The sequence below is a fragment of the Phyllobates terribilis genome, unplaced genomic scaffold (assembly GCF_046119375.1).
Source record: "Phyllobates terribilis strain yellow unplaced genomic scaffold, ASM4611937v1 Scaffold_5__5_contigs__length_657084704, whole genome shotgun sequence".
NCBI classification, from domain to species: domain Eukaryota; kingdom Metazoa; phylum Chordata; class Amphibia; order Anura; family Dendrobatidae; genus Phyllobates; species Phyllobates terribilis.
The window spans coordinates 54,392,651-54,408,825 of record NW_027362765.1 but is presented as its reverse complement, the minus strand read 5'-3'; the positions used below and the strand labels follow the sequence as shown (position 1 = coordinate 54,408,825).

Below are 16,175 nucleotides of genomic sequence, written 5' to 3'. Positions count from 1 at the left end.
AGCATTATATTACTGTACATATACACATGGCAGAACTGGGGGAAGGGGGCACTATCTCCGGGAATGGAGGGGTTAATGTCCCCTGTATACATGAGCACATCCAGCGTTATATTACTGTACATATACATATGGCAGAACTGGGGGGAGGGGGCACTATCTCCGGGAATGGAGGGGTTAATGTCCCCTGTACACATGAGCACATCCAGCATTATATTACTGTACATATACACATGGCAGCACTGGGGGGAGGGGGACACTATCTTCGGGAATGGAGGGGTTAATGTCCCCTGTATACATGAGCACATCCAGCGTTATATTAGTGTACATATACACATGGCAGAACTGGGGGAAGGGGGCACTATCTCCGGGAATGGAGGGGTTAATGTCCCCTGTATACATGAGCACATCCAGCGTTATATTACTGTACATATACACATGGCAGAACTGGGGGAAGGGGGCACTATCTCCGGGAATGGAGGGGTTAATGTTCCCTGTATATATGAGCACATCCAGCATTATATTACTGTACATATAAACATGACAGAACTGGGGAAGGGGGCACTATCCCCAGGAATGGAGGGGTTAATGTCCCCTGTATACATGAGCATATCCAGCGTTATATTACTGTACATATACACATGGCAGAACTGGGGGAAGGGGGGCACTATCTCCGGGAATGGAGGAGTTAATGCCCCCTGTATACATGAGCACATCCAGCGTTATATTACTGTACATATACACATGGCAGAACTGGGGGAAGGGGGCACTATCTCCGGGGATGGAGGGGTTAATGCCCCTGTATACATGAGCACAACCAGCGTTATATTACTGTACATATACACATGGCGAACTGGGGGAAGGAGGCACTATCTCCGGGAATGGAGGGGTTAATGCCCCCTATATACATGAGCACATCCAGCATTATATTACTGTACATATACACATGGCAGAACTGGGGGAAGGGGGCACTATCTCCGGGAATGGAGGGGTTAATGTCCCCTGTATACATGAGCACATCCAGCGTTATATTACTGTACATATACACATGGCAGAACTGGGGGAAGGGGGCACTATCTCCGGGAATGGAGGGGTTAATGTCCCCTGTATACATGAGCACATCCAGCGTTATATTACTGTACATATACACATGGCAGAACTGGGGGAAGGGGGCACTATCTCCGGGAATGGAGGGGTTAATGTCCCCTGTATACATGAGCACATCCAGCGTTATATTACTGTACATATACACATGGCAGAACTGGGGGAAGGGGGCACTATCTCCGGGAATGGAGGGGTTAATGTCCCCTGTATACATGAGCACATCCAGCGTTATATTACTGTACATATACACATGACAGAACTGGGGGAAGGGGGCACTATCTCCGGGAATGGAGGGGTTAATGTCCCCTGTATACATGAGCACATCCAGTGTTATATTACTGTACATATACACATGGCAGAACTGGGGGAAGGGGGCACTATCTCCAGGAATGGAGGGGTTAATGTCCCCTGTATACATGAGCACATCCAGCGTTATATTACTGTACATATACACATGGCAGAACTGGGGGAGGGGGCACTATCTCCGGGAATGGAGGGGTTAATGTCCCCTGTATACATGAGCACATCCAGAATTATATTACTGTACATATACACATGGCAGAACTGGGGGAAGGGGGGCACTATCTCCAGGAATGGAGGGGTTAATGTCCCCTGTATACATGAGCACATCCAGCGTTATATTACTGTACATATACACATGGCAGAACTGGGGGAAGGGGGCACTATCTCCGGGAATGGAGGGGTTAATGCCCCCTGTATACATGAGCACATCCAGCGTTATATTACTGTACAAATACACATGGTAGAACTGGGGGAAGGGGGCACTATCTCCGGGAATGGAGGGGTTAATGCCCCCTGTATACATGAGCACATCCAGCGTTATATTACTGTACATATACACATGGCAGAACTGGGGGAGGGGGCACTATCTCCGGGAATGGAGGGGTTAATGTCCCCTGTACACATGAGCACATCCAGCGTTATATTACTGTACATATACACATGGCAGAACTGGGGGAAGGGGGCACTATCTCTGGGAATGGAGGGGTTAATGCCCCCTGTATACATGAGCACATCCAGCGTTATATTACTGTACATATACACATGGCAGAACTGGGGGAGGGGGCACTATCTCCGGGAATGGAGGGGTTAATGTCCCCTGTACACATGAGCACATCCAGCGTTATATTACTGTACATATACACATGGTAGAACTGGGGGAAGGGGCCACTATCTCTGGGAATGGAGGGGTTAATGCCCCCTGTATACATGAGCACATCCAGCGTTATATTACTGTACACATACACATGGCAGAACTGGGGGAGGGGGCACTATCTCCGGGAATGGAGGGGTTAATGTCCCCTGTACACATGAGCACATCCAGCGTTATATTACTGTACATATACACATGGCAGAACTGGGGGAAGGGGGCACTATCTCCAGGAATGGAGGGGTTAATGCCCCATGTATACATGAGCACATCCAGAGTTATATTACTGTACATATACACATGGCAGAACTGGGGGAAGGGGGCACTATCTCCGGGAATAGAGGGGTTAATATCCCCTGTATACATGAGCACAACCAGCGTTATATTACTATACATATACACATGGCAGAACTGGGGGGAGGGGGGCACTATCTCCGGGAAGGGAGGGATTAATGTCCCCTGTATACATGAGCACATCCAGCGTTATATTACTGTACATATACACATGGCAGAACTGGGGGAAGGGGGCCACTATCTCCGGGAATGGAGGGGTTAATGCCCCCTGTATACATGAGCACATCCAGCGTTATATTACTGTACATATACACATGGCAGAACTGGGGGAAGGGGGCACTATCTCCGGGAAGGGAGGGGTTAATGTCCCCTGTATACATGAGCACATCCAGTGTTATATTACTGTACATATACACATGGGAGAACTGGGGGAAGGGGGCACTATCTCCGGGAATGGAGGGGTTAATGCCCCCTGTATACATGAGCACATCCAGCGTTATATTACTGTACATATACACATGGCAGAACTGGGGGAAGGGGGGCACTATCTCCGGGAATGGAGGGGTTAATGTCCCCTGTATACATGAGCACATCAAGCGTTATATTACTGTACATATACACATGGCAGAACTGGGGGAAGGGGGGCACTATCTCCAGGAATGGAGGGGTTAATGCCCCCTGTATACATGAGCACATCCAGCGTTATATTACTGTACATATACACATGGCAGAACTGGGGGAAGGGGGGCACTATCTCCGGGAATGGAGGGGTTAATGTCCCCTGTATACATGAGCACATCCAGCGTTATATTACTGTACATATACACATGGCAGAACTGGGGGAAGGGGGGCACTATCTCCAGGAATGGAGGGGTTAATGCCCCCTGTATACATGAGCACATCCAGCGTTATATTACTGTACATATACACATGGCAGAACTGGGGGAAGGGGGCACTATCTCCGGGAATGGAGGGGTTAATGCCCCTGTATACATGAGCACAACCAGCGTTATATTACTGTACATATACACATGGCGAACTGGGGGAAGGGGGCACTATCTCTGGGAATGGAGGGGTTAATGCCCCCTGTATACATGAGCACATCCAGCGTTATATTACTGTACATATACACATGGCAGAACTGGGGGAGGGGGCACTATCTCCGGGAATGGAGGGGTTAATGTCCCCTGTACACATGAGCACATCCAGCGTTATATTACTGTACATATACACATGGCAGAACTGGGGGAAGGGGGCACTATCTCCAGGAATGGAGGGGTTAATGCCCCATGTATACATGAGCACATCCAGCGTTATATTACTGTACATATACACATGGCAGAACTGGGGGAAGGGGGCACTATCTCCAGGAATGGAGGGGTTAATGTCCCCTGTATACATGAGCACATCCAGCGTTATATTACTGTACATATACACATTGCAGAACTGGGGGGAGGGGGCACTATCTTCTGGAATGGAGGGGTTAATGCCCCCTGTATACATGAGCACATCCAGCGTTATATTACTGTACATATACACATGGCAGAACTGGGGGAAGGGGGCACTATCTCCGGGAATGGAGGGGTTAATGCCCCCTGTATACATGAGCACATCCAGCGTTATATTACTGTACATATACACATGGCAGAACTGGGGGAAGGGGGCACTATCTCCGGGAATGGAGGGGTTAATGCCCCCTGTATACATGAGCACATCCAGCGTTATATTACTGTACATATACACATGGCAGAACTGGGGGACGGGGGCACTATCTCCGGGAATGGAGGGGTTAATGCCCCCTGTATACATGAGCACATCCAGCGTTATATTACTGTACATATACACATGGCAGAACTGGGGGGAGGGGGCACTATCTCCGGGAATGGAGGGGTTAATGTCCCCTGTATACATGAGCACATCCAGCGTTATATTACTGTACATATACACATGGCAGAACTGGGGGAGGGGGCACTATCTCCGGGAATGGAGGGGTTAATGTCCCCTGTATACATGAGCACATCCAGCGTTATATTACTGTACATATACACATGGCAGAACTGGGGGGAGGGGGCACTATCTCCGGGAATGGAGGGGTTAATGTCCCCTGTATACATGAGCACATCCAGCGTTATATTACTGTACATATACACATGGCAGAACTGGGGGAAGGGGGCACTATCTCCAGGAATGGAGGGGTTAATGTCCCCTGTATACATGAGCACATCCAGCGTTATATTAATGTACATATACACATGGCAGAACTGGGGGAAGGGGGCACTATCTCCGGGAATGGAGGGGTTAATGCCCCCTGTATACATGAGCACATCCAGCGTTATATTACTGTACATATACACATGGCAGAACTGGGGGAAGGGGGCACTATCTCCGGGAATGGAGGGGTTAATGTCCCCTGTATACATGAGCACATCCAGCATTATATTACTGTACATATACACATGGCAGAACTGGGGGAAGGGGCACTATCTCCGGGAATGGAGGGGTTAATGTCCCCTGTATACATAAGCACATCCAGCGTTATATTACTGTACATATACACATGGCAGAACTGGGGGAAGGGGGCACTATCTCCGGGAAAAGAGGGGTTAATGCCCCCTGTATACATGAGCACATCCAGCGTTATATTACTGTACATATACACATGGCAGAACTGGGGGAAGGGGTCACTATCTCCGGGAATGGAGGGGTTAATGTCCCCTGTATACATGAGCACATCCAGCGTTATATTACTGTACATATACACATGGCAGAACTGGGGGAAGGGGGCACTATCTCCGGGAATGGAGGGGTTAATGCCCCCTGTATACATGAGCACATCCAGCGTTATATTACTGTACATATACACATGGCAGAACTGGGGGACGGGGGCACTATCTCCGGGAATGGAGGGGTTAATGTCCCCTGTACACATGAGCACATCCAGCATTATATTACTGTACATATACACATGGCAGCACTGGGGGGAGGGGGACACTATCTCCGGGAATGGAGGGGTTAATGTCCCCTGTATACATGAGCACATCCAGCGTTATATTAGTGTACATATACACATGGCAGAACTGGGGGAAGGGGGCACTATCTCCGGGAATGGAGGGGTTAATGTCCCCTGTATACATGATCACATCCAGCGTTATATTACTGTACATATACATATGGCAGAACTGGGGGGAGGGGGCACTATCTCCGGGAATGGAGGGGTTAATGTCCCCTGTACACATGAGCACATCCAGCATTATATTACTGTACATATACACATGGCAGCACTGGGGGGAGGGGGACACTATCTTCGGGAATGGAGGGGTTAATGTCCCCTGTATACATGAGCACATCCAGCGTTATATTAGTGTACATATACACATGGCAGAACTGGGGGAAGGGGGCACTATCTCCGGGAATGGAGGGGTTAATGTCCCCTGTATACATGAGCACATCCAGCGTTATATTACTGTACATATACAGATGGCAGAACTGGGGGAAGGGGGCACTATCTCCGGGAATGGAGGGGTTAATGTTCCCTGTATATATGAGCACATCCAGCATTATATTACTGTACATATAAACATGACAGAACTGGGGAAGGGGGCACTATCCCCAGGAATGGAGGGGTTAATGTCCCCTGTATACATGAGCATATCCAGCGTTATATTACTGTACATATACACATGGCAGAACTGGGGGAAGGGGGGCACTATCTCCGGGAATGGAGGAGTTAATGCCCCCTGTATACATGAGCACATCCAGCGTTATATTACTGTACATATACACATGGCAGAACTGGGGGAAGGGGGCACTATCTCCGGGAATGGAGGGGTTAATGCCCCTGTATACATGAGCACAACCAGCGTTATATTACTGTACATATACACATGGCGAACTGGGGGAAGGAGGCACTATCTCCGGGAATGGAGGGGTTAATGCCCCCTATATACATGAGCACATCCAGCATTATATTACTGTACATATACACATGGCAGAACTGGGGGAAGGGGGCACTATCTCCGGGAATGGAGGGGTTAATGTCCCCTGTATACATGAGCACATCCAGCGTTATATTACTGTACATATACACATGGCAGAACTGGGGGAAGGGGGCACTATCTCCGGGAATGGAGGGGTTAATGTCCCCTGTATACATGAGCACATCCAGCGTTATATTACTGTACATATACACATGGCAGAACTGGGGGAAGGGGGCACTATCTCCGGGAATGGAGGGGTTAATGTCCCCTGTATACATGAGCACATCCAGCGTTATATTACTGTACATATACACATGGCAGAACTGGGGGAAGGGGGCACTATCTCCGGGAATGGAGGGGTTAATGTCCCCTGTATACATGAGCACATCCAGCGTTATATTACTGTACATATACACATGACAGAACTGGGGGAAGGGGGCACTATCTCCGGGAATGGAGGGGTTAATGTCCCCTGTATACATGAGCACATCCAGTGTTATATTACTGTACATATACACATGGCAGAACTGGGGGAAGGGGGCACTATCTCCAGGAATGGAGGGGTTAATGTCCCCTGTATACATGAGCACATCCAGCGTTATATTACTGTACATATACACATGGCAGAACTGGGGGAGGGGGCACTATCTCCGGGAATGGAGGGGTTAATGTCCCCTGTATACATGAGCACATCCAGAATTATATTACTGTACATATACACATGGCAGAACTGGGGGAAGGGGGGCACTATCTCCAGGAATGGAGGGGTTAATGTCCCCTGTATACATGAGCACATCCAGCGTTATATTACTGTACATATACACATGGCAGAACTGGGGGAAGGGGGCACTATCTCCGGGAATGGAGGGGTTAATGCCCCCTGTATACATGAGCACATCCAGCGTTATATTACTGTACAAATACACATGGTAGAACTGGGGGAAGGGGGCACTATCTCCGGGAATGGAGGGGTTAATGCCCCCTGTATACATGAGCACATCCAGCGTTATATTACTGTACATATACACATGGCAGAACTGGGGGAGGGGGCACTATCTCCGGGAATGGAGGGGTTAATGTCCCCTGTACACATGAGCACATCCAGCGTTATATTACTGTACATATACACATGGCAGAACTGGGGGAAGGGGGCACTATCTCTGGGAATGGAGGGGTTAATGCCCCCTGTATACATGAGCACATCCAGCGTTATATTACTGTACATATACACATGGCAGAACTGGGGGAGGGGGCACTATCTCCGGGAATGGAGGGGTTAATGTCCCCTGTACACATGAGCACATCCAGCGTTATATTACTGTACATATACACATGGTAGAACTGGGGGAAGGGGCCACTATCTCTGGGAATGGAGGGGTTAATGCCCCCTGTATACATGAGCACATCCAGCGTTATATTACTGTACACATACACATGGCAGAACTGGGGGAGGGGGCACTATCTCCGGGAATGGAGGGGTTAATGTCCCCTGTACACATGAGCACATCCAGCGTTATATTACTGTACATATACACATGGCAGAACTGGGGGAAGGGGGCACTATCTCCAGGAATGGAGGGGTTAATGCCCCATGTATACATGAGCACATCCAGAGTTATATTACTGTACATATACACATGGCAGAACTGGGGGAAGGGGGCACTATCTCCGGGAATAGAGGGGTTAATATCCCCTGTATACATGAGCACAACCAGCGTTATATTACTATACATATACACATGGCAGAACTGGGGGGAGGGGGGCACTATCTCCGGGAAGGGAGGGATTAATGTCCCCTGTATACATGAGCACATCCAGCGTTATATTACTGTACATATACACATGGCAGAACTGGGGGAAGGGGGCCACTATCTCCGGGAATGGAGGGGTTAATGCCCCCTGTATACATGAGCACATCCAGCGTTATATTACTGTACATATACACATGGCAGAACTGGGGGAAGGGGGCACTATCTCCGGGAAGGGAGGGGTTAATGTCCCCTGTATACATGAGCACATCCAGTGTTATATTACTGTACATATACACATGGGAGAACTGGGGGAAGGGGGCACTATCTCCGGGAATGGAGGGGTTAATGCCCCCTGTATACATGAGCACATCCAGCGTTATATTACTGTACATATACACATGGCAGAACTGGGGGAAGGGGGGCACTATCTCCGGGAATGGAGGGGTTAATGTCCCCTGTATACATGAGCACATCAAGCGTTATATTACTGTACATATACACATGGCAGAACTGGGGGAAGGGGGGCACTATCTCCAGGAATGGAGGGGTTAATGCCCCCTGTATACATGAGCACATCCAGCGTTATATTACTGTACATATACACATGGCAGAACTGGGGGAAGGGGGGCACTATCTCCGGGAATGGAGGGGTTAATGTCCCCTGTATACATGAGCACATCCAGCGTTATATTACTGTACATATACACATGGCAGAACTGGGGGAAGGGGGGCACTATCTCCAGGAATGGAGGGGTTAATGCCCCCTGTATACATGAGCACATCCAGCGTTATATTACTGTACATATACACATGGCAGAACTGGGGGAAGGGGGCACTATCTCCGGGAATGGAGGGGTTAATGCCCCTGTATACATGAGCACAACCAGCGTTATATTACTGTACATATACACATGGCGAACTGGGGGAAGGGGGCACTATCTCTGGGAATGGAGGGGTTAATGCCCCCTGTATACATGAGCACATCCAGCGTTATATTACTGTACATATACACATGGCAGAACTGGGGGAGGGGGCACTATCTCCGGGAATGGAGGGGTTAATGTCCCCTGTACACATGAGCACATCCAGCGTTATATTACTGTACATATACACATGGCAGAACTGGGGGAAGGGGGCACTATCTCCAGGAATGGAGGGGTTAATGCCCCATGTATACATGAGCACATCCAGCGTTATATTACTGTACATATACACATGGCAGAACTGGGGGAAGGGGGCACTATCTCCAGGAATGGAGGGGTTAATGTCCCCTGTATACATGAGCACATCCAGCGTTATATTACTGTACATATACACATTGCAGAACTGGGGGGAGGGGGCACTATCTTCTGGAATGGAGGGGTTAATGCCCCCTGTATACATGAGCACATCCAGCGTTATATTACTGTACATATACACATGGCAGAACTGGGGGAAGGGGGCACTATCTCCGGGAATGGAGGGGTTAATGCCCCCTGTATACATGAGCACATCCAGCGTTATATTACTGTACATATACACATGGCAGAACTGGGGGAAGGGGGCACTATCTCCGGGAATGGAGGGGTTAATGCCCCCTGTATACATGAGCACATCCAGCGTTATATTACTGTACATATACACATGGCAGAACTGGGGGACGGGGGCACTATCTCCGGGAATGGAGGGGTTAATGCCCCCTGTATACATGAGCACATCCAGCGTTATATTACTGTACATATACACATGGCAGAACTGGGGGGAGGGGGCACTATCTCCGGGAATGGAGGGGTTAATGTCCCCTGTATACATGAGCACATCCAGCGTTATATTACTGTACATATACACATGGCAGAACTGGGGGAGGGGGCACTATCTCCGGGAATGGAGGGGTTAATGTCCCCTGTATACATGAGCACATCCAGCGTTATATTACTGTACATATACACATGGCAGAACTGGGGGGAGGGGGCACTATCTCCGGGAATGGAGGGGTTAATGTCCCCTGTATACATGAGCACATCCAGCGTTATATTACTGTACATATACACATGGCAGAACTGGGGGAAGGGGGCACTATCTCCAGGAATGGAGGGGTTAATGTCCCCTGTATACATGAGCACATCCAGCGTTATATTAATGTACATATACACATGGCAGAACTGGGGGAAGGGGGCACTATCTCCGGGAATGGAGGGGTTAATGCCCCCTGTATACATGAGCACATCCAGCGTTATATTACTGTACATATACACATGGCAGAACTGGGGGAAGGGGGCACTATCTCCGGGAATGGAGGGGTTAATGTCCCCTGTATACATGAGCACATCCAGCATTATATTACTGTACATATACACATGGCAGAACTGGGGGAAGGGGCACTATCTCCGGGAATGGAGGGGTTAATGTCCCCTGTATACATAAGCACATCCAGCGTTATATTACTGTACATATACACATGGCAGAACTGGGGGAAGGGGGCACTATCTCCGGGAAAAGAGGGGTTAATGCCCCCTGTATACATGAGCACATCCAGCGTTATATTACTGTACATATACACATGGCAGAACTGGGGGAAGGGGTCACTATCTCCGGGAATGGAGGGGTTAATGTCCCCTGTATACATGAGCACATCCAGCGTTATATTACTGTACATATACACATGGCAGAACTGGGGGAAGGGGGCACTATCTCCGGGAATGGAGGGGTTAATGCCCCCTGTATACATGAGCACATCCAGCGTTATATTACTGTACATATACACATGGCAGAACTGGGGGACGGGGGCACTATCTCCGGGAATGGAGGGGTTAATGCCCCCTGTATACATGAGCACATCCAGCGTTATATTACTGCACATATACACATGGCAGAACTGGGGGGAGGGGGCACTATCTCCGGGAATGGAGGGGTTAATGTCCCCTGTATACATGAGCACATCCAGCGTTACATTACTGTACATATACACATGGCAGAACTGGGGGAGGGGGCACTATCTCCGGGAATGGAGGGGTTAATGTCCCCTGTATACATGAGCACATCCAGCGTTATATTACTGTACATATACACATGGCAGAACTGGGGGGAGGGGGCACTATCTCCGGGAATGGAGGGGTTAATGTCCCCTGTATACATGAGCACATCCAGCGTTATATTACTGTACATATACACATGGCAGAACTGGGGGAAGGGGGCACTATCTCCAGGAATGGAGGGGTTAATGTTCCCGTGTATACATGAGCACATCCAGCGTTATATTAATGTACATATACACATGGCAGAACTGGGGGAAGGGGGCACTATCTCCGGGAATGGAGGGGTTAATGCCCCCTGTATACATGAGCACATCCAGCGTTATATTACTGTACATATACACATGGCAGAACTGGGGGAAGGGGGCACTATCTCCGGGAATGGAGGGGTTAATGTCCCCTGTATACATGAGCACATCCAGCGTTATATTACTGTACATATACACATGGCAGAACTGGGGGAAGGGGCACTATCTCCGGGAATGGAGGGGTTAATGTCCCCTGTATACATAAGCACATCCAGCGTTATATTACTGTACATATACACATGGCAGAACTGGGGGAAGGGGGCACTATCTCCGGGAAAAGAGGGGTTAATGCCCCCTGTATACATGAGCACATCCAGCGTTATATTACTGTACATATACACATGGCAGAACTGGGGGAAGGGGTCACTATCTCCGGGAATGGAGGGGTTAATGTCCCCTGTATACATGAGCACATCCAGCGTTATATTACTGTACATATACACATGGCAGAACCGGGGGAAGGGGGCACTATCTCCGGGAATGGAGGGGTTAATGCCCCCTGTATACATGATCACATCCAGCGTTATATTACTGTACATATACACATGGCAGAACTGGGGGAGGGGGGCACTATCTCCGGGAATGGAGGGGTTAATGTCCCCTGTATACATAAGCACATCCAGCGTTATATTACTGTACATATACACATGGCAGAACTGGGGGAAGGGGGCACTATCTCCGGGAAAAGAGGGGTTAATGCCCCCTGTATACATGAGCACATCCAGCGTTATATTACTGTACATATACACATAGCAGAACTGGAGGAAGGGGGGCACTATCTCCGGGAATGGAGGGGTTAATGTCCCCTGTATACATAAGCACATCCAGCGTTATATTACTGTACATATACACATGGCAGAACTGGGGGAAGGGGGCACTATCTCCGGGAAAAGAGGGGTTAATGCCCCCTGTATACATGAGCACATCCAGCGTTATATTACTGTACATATACACATGGCAGAACTGGGGGAAGGGGCACTATCTCCGGGAATGGAGGGGTTAATGCCCCCTGTATACATGAGCACATCCAGCGTTATATTACTGTACATATACACATGGCAGAACTGGGGGAAGGGGGCACTATCTCCAGGAATGGAGGGGTTAATGCCCCCTGTATACATGAGCACATCCAGCGTTATATTACTGTACATATACACATGGCAGAACTGGGGGAAGGGGCACTATCTCCGGGAATGGAGGGGTTAATGTCCTCTGTATACATGAGCACATCCAGCGTTATATTACTGTACATATACACATGGCAGAACTGGGGGAAGGGGGCACTATCTCCGGGAATGGAGGGGTTAATGTCCCCTGTATACATGAGCACATCCAGCGTTATATTACTGTACATATACACATGGCAGAACTGGGGGAAGGGGCACTATCTCCGGGAATGGAGGGGTTAATGTCCCCTGTATACATGACAAGATCCAGCGTTATATCACTGTACATATACACAAGGCAGAACTGGGGGAGGGGGGCACTATCTCCGGGAATGGAGGGGTTAATGCCCCCTGTACACATGAGCACATCCAGCGTTATATTACTGTACATATACACATGGCAGAACTGGGGGAAGGGGCACTATCTCCGGGAATGGAGGGGTTAATGTCCCCTGTATACATGACAAGATCCAGCGTTATATTACTGTACATATACACATGGCAGAACTGGGGGAAGGGGGCACTATCTCAGGGAATGGAGGGGTTAATGCCCCCTGTATACATGAGCACATCCAGCGTTATATTACTGTACATATACACAAGGCAGAACTGGGGGAGGGGGGCACTATCTCCGGGAATGGAGGGGTTAATGCCCCCTGTATACATGAACACATCCAGCATTATATTACTGTACATATACACATGGCAGAACTGGGGGAGGGGGGCACTATCTCCGGGAATGGAGGGGTTAATGTCCCCTGTATACATGAGGACAACCAGCGTTATATTACTGTACATATACACATGGCAGAACTGGGGGGAGGGGGCACTATCTCCGGGAATGGAGGGGTTAATGTCCCCTGTATACATGAGCACATCCAGCGTTATATTACTGTACATATACACATGGCAGAACTGGGGGAAGGGGCACTATCTCCGGGAATGGAGGGGTTAATGTCCCCTATATACATGAGCACATCCAGCGTTATATTACTGTACATATACACATGGCAGAACTGGGGGGAGGGGGCACTATCTCCGGGAATGGAGGGGTTAATGTCCCCTGTATACATGAGCACATCCAGCGTTATATTACTGTACATATACACATGGCAGAACTGGGGGGAGGGGGCACTATCTCCGGGAATGGAGGGGTTAATGCCCCCCCTGCGCCCAGTAATGGGGGTCTCCACATACCTCCACCTGCAGAGCCGCCACCACATATATGGCTGTTCTGTGCGCACAGGACCTGTGATGAGGTCACAGGAGGGGAGGAGTCAGGGGTCACATGATCAGGGGCCTCAGAGGATGCAGGACTCTGCTGTGCTGGTTGTCATGGTGCTGGATGAGGGGAAGGTTATGTGTGGGGTCAGGAGGGGTTTACAGTGTGGATGTAGCAGAGCCGCGCTCGTTCGAGGTGTACGGAGCGGAGCCGCGCGCGTTCGAGGTGTACGGAGCGGAGCCGCGTGCGTTCGAGGTGTACGGAGAGGAGCCGCGTGTGTACGAGGTGTACGGAGAGGAGCCGCGTGTGTACGAGGTGTGCGGAGAGGAGCCGCGTGTGTACGAGGTGTGCGGAGCCATGTGGGTAAGAGGTGTACGGAGCGGAGCCGCGTGTGTACGAGGTGTACGGAGCGGAGCCTCGAGTGTACGAGGTGTACGGAGCGGAGCGGCGAATGTACGAGGTGTACGGAGCGGAGCGGCGATTGTACGAGGTGTACGGAGCGGAGCCGCGAGTGTACGAGGTGTACGGAGCGGAGCCGCGTGTGTACGAGGTGTACGGAGCGGAGCGGCGTGTGTACGGAGAGGAGCGGCGTGTGTACGGAGCGGAGCCGCGTGTGTACGAGGTGTGCGGAGCCGTGTGGGTACGAGGTGTATGGAGCGGAGCCCGATAGTGTACGGAGCGGAGCCCGATAGTGGACGAGGTGTACGGAGCGGAGCGGCGAGTGGACGAGGTATTCGAAGCGGAGTCGCGCGTGTACGGAGCGGAGCCGCGAGTGTACGAGGTGTACGGAGCGGAGCCGCGAGTGTACGAGGTGTACGGAGCGGAGCAGCGAGTGTACGAGGTGTACGGAGCGGAGCCGCGAGTGTACGAGGTGTACGGAGCGGAGCCGCGAGTGTACGAGGTGTACGGAGCGGAGCCGCGTGTGTACGAGGTGTACGGAGCGGAGCCGCGTGTGTACGGAGAGGAGCGGCGTGTGTACGAGGTGTACGGAGCGGAGCCGCGTGTGTACGAGGTGTGCGGAGCCGTGTGGGTACAAGGTGTATGGAGCGGAGCCGCGTGTGTACGAGGTGTGCGGAGCCGCGCGTGTACGAGGTGTGCGGAGCGGAGCCGCGTGCGTTCGAGGTGTACGGAGCGGAGCCGCGTGTGTACGAGGTGTACGGAGAGGAGCCACGTGTGTACGAGGTGTACGGAGAGGAGCCGCATGTGTACGAGGTGTACGGAGAGGAGCCGCGTGTGTACGGAGCGGAGCCGCGTGTGTACGAGGTGTGCGGAGCCATGTGGGTAAGAGGTGTACGGAGCGGAGCCGCGAGTGTACGAGGTGTACGGAGCGGCGATTGTACGAGGTGTACGGAGCGGAGCCGCGAGTGTACGAGGTGTACGGAGCAGGAGCCGCGTGTGTACGAGGTGTACGGAGCGGAGTGGCGTGTGTATGGAGAGGAGCGGCGTGTATACGAGGTGTACGGAGCGGAGCCGCGTGTGTACGAGGTGTGCGGAGCCGTGTGGGTACGAGGTGTATGGAGCGGAGCCGCGAGTGTACGAGGTGTACGGAGCGGAGCCCGATAGTGGACGAGGTGTACGGAGCGGAGCGGCGAGTGGACGAGGTATTCGAAGCGGAGTCGCGCGTGTACGGAGCAGAGCCGTCTGTGTACGAGGTGTACGGAGCGGAGCCGTGTGTACGAGGTGTACGGAGCCATGTGGGTAGAGGTGTACGGAGAGGAGCCGCGAGTGTACGAGGTGTACGGAGCGGAGCCGCGAGTGTACGAGGTGTACGGAGCCGTGTGGGTACAAGGTGTATGGAGCGGAGCCGCGTGTGTACGAGGTGTGCGGAGCCGCGCGTGTACGAGGTGTGCGGAGCGGAGCCGCGTGCGTTCGAGGTGTACGGAGCGGAGCCGCGTGTGTACGAGGTGTACGGAGAGGAGCCACGTGTGTACGAGGTGTACGGAGAGGAGCCGCATGTGTACGAGGTGTACGGAGAGGAGCCGCGTGTGTACGGAGCGGAGCCGCGTGTGTACGAGGTGTGCGGAGCCATGTGGGTAAGAGGTGTACGGAGCGGAGCCTCGAGTGTACGAGGTGTACGGAGCGGAGCCGCGAGTGTACGAGGTGTACGGAGCGGCGATTGTACGAGGTGTACGGAGCGGAGCCGCGAGTGTACGAGGTGTACGGAGCGGAGCCGC

The 16,175-nt window shown here is 51.2% G+C and overlaps 2 protein-coding genes across 2 annotated transcripts in view; both read right to left on the bottom strand.

Annotated features, from left to right (window-relative positions):
* The window catches only part of LOC141271947 (uncharacterized), a 208,897-nt gene extending 194,856 nt beyond the window's left edge, over window positions 1-14,041 (bottom strand). The window contains exon 1 of the mRNA XM_073682195.1: window positions 13,977-14,041. The gene's annotated coding sequence lies outside the window, so the exon portion shown is untranslated. The remainder of the gene's footprint in view (window positions 1-13,976) is intronic.
* The window catches only part of LOC141271438 (uncharacterized), a 156,644-nt gene extending 142,585 nt beyond the window's left edge, over window positions 1-14,059 (bottom strand). The window contains exon 1 of the mRNA XM_073681512.1: window positions 13,977-14,059. The gene's annotated coding sequence lies outside the window, so the exon portion shown is untranslated. The remainder of the gene's footprint in view (window positions 1-13,976) is intronic.
* Between the last annotated feature and the right edge of the window lie 2,116 nt (window positions 14,060-16,175).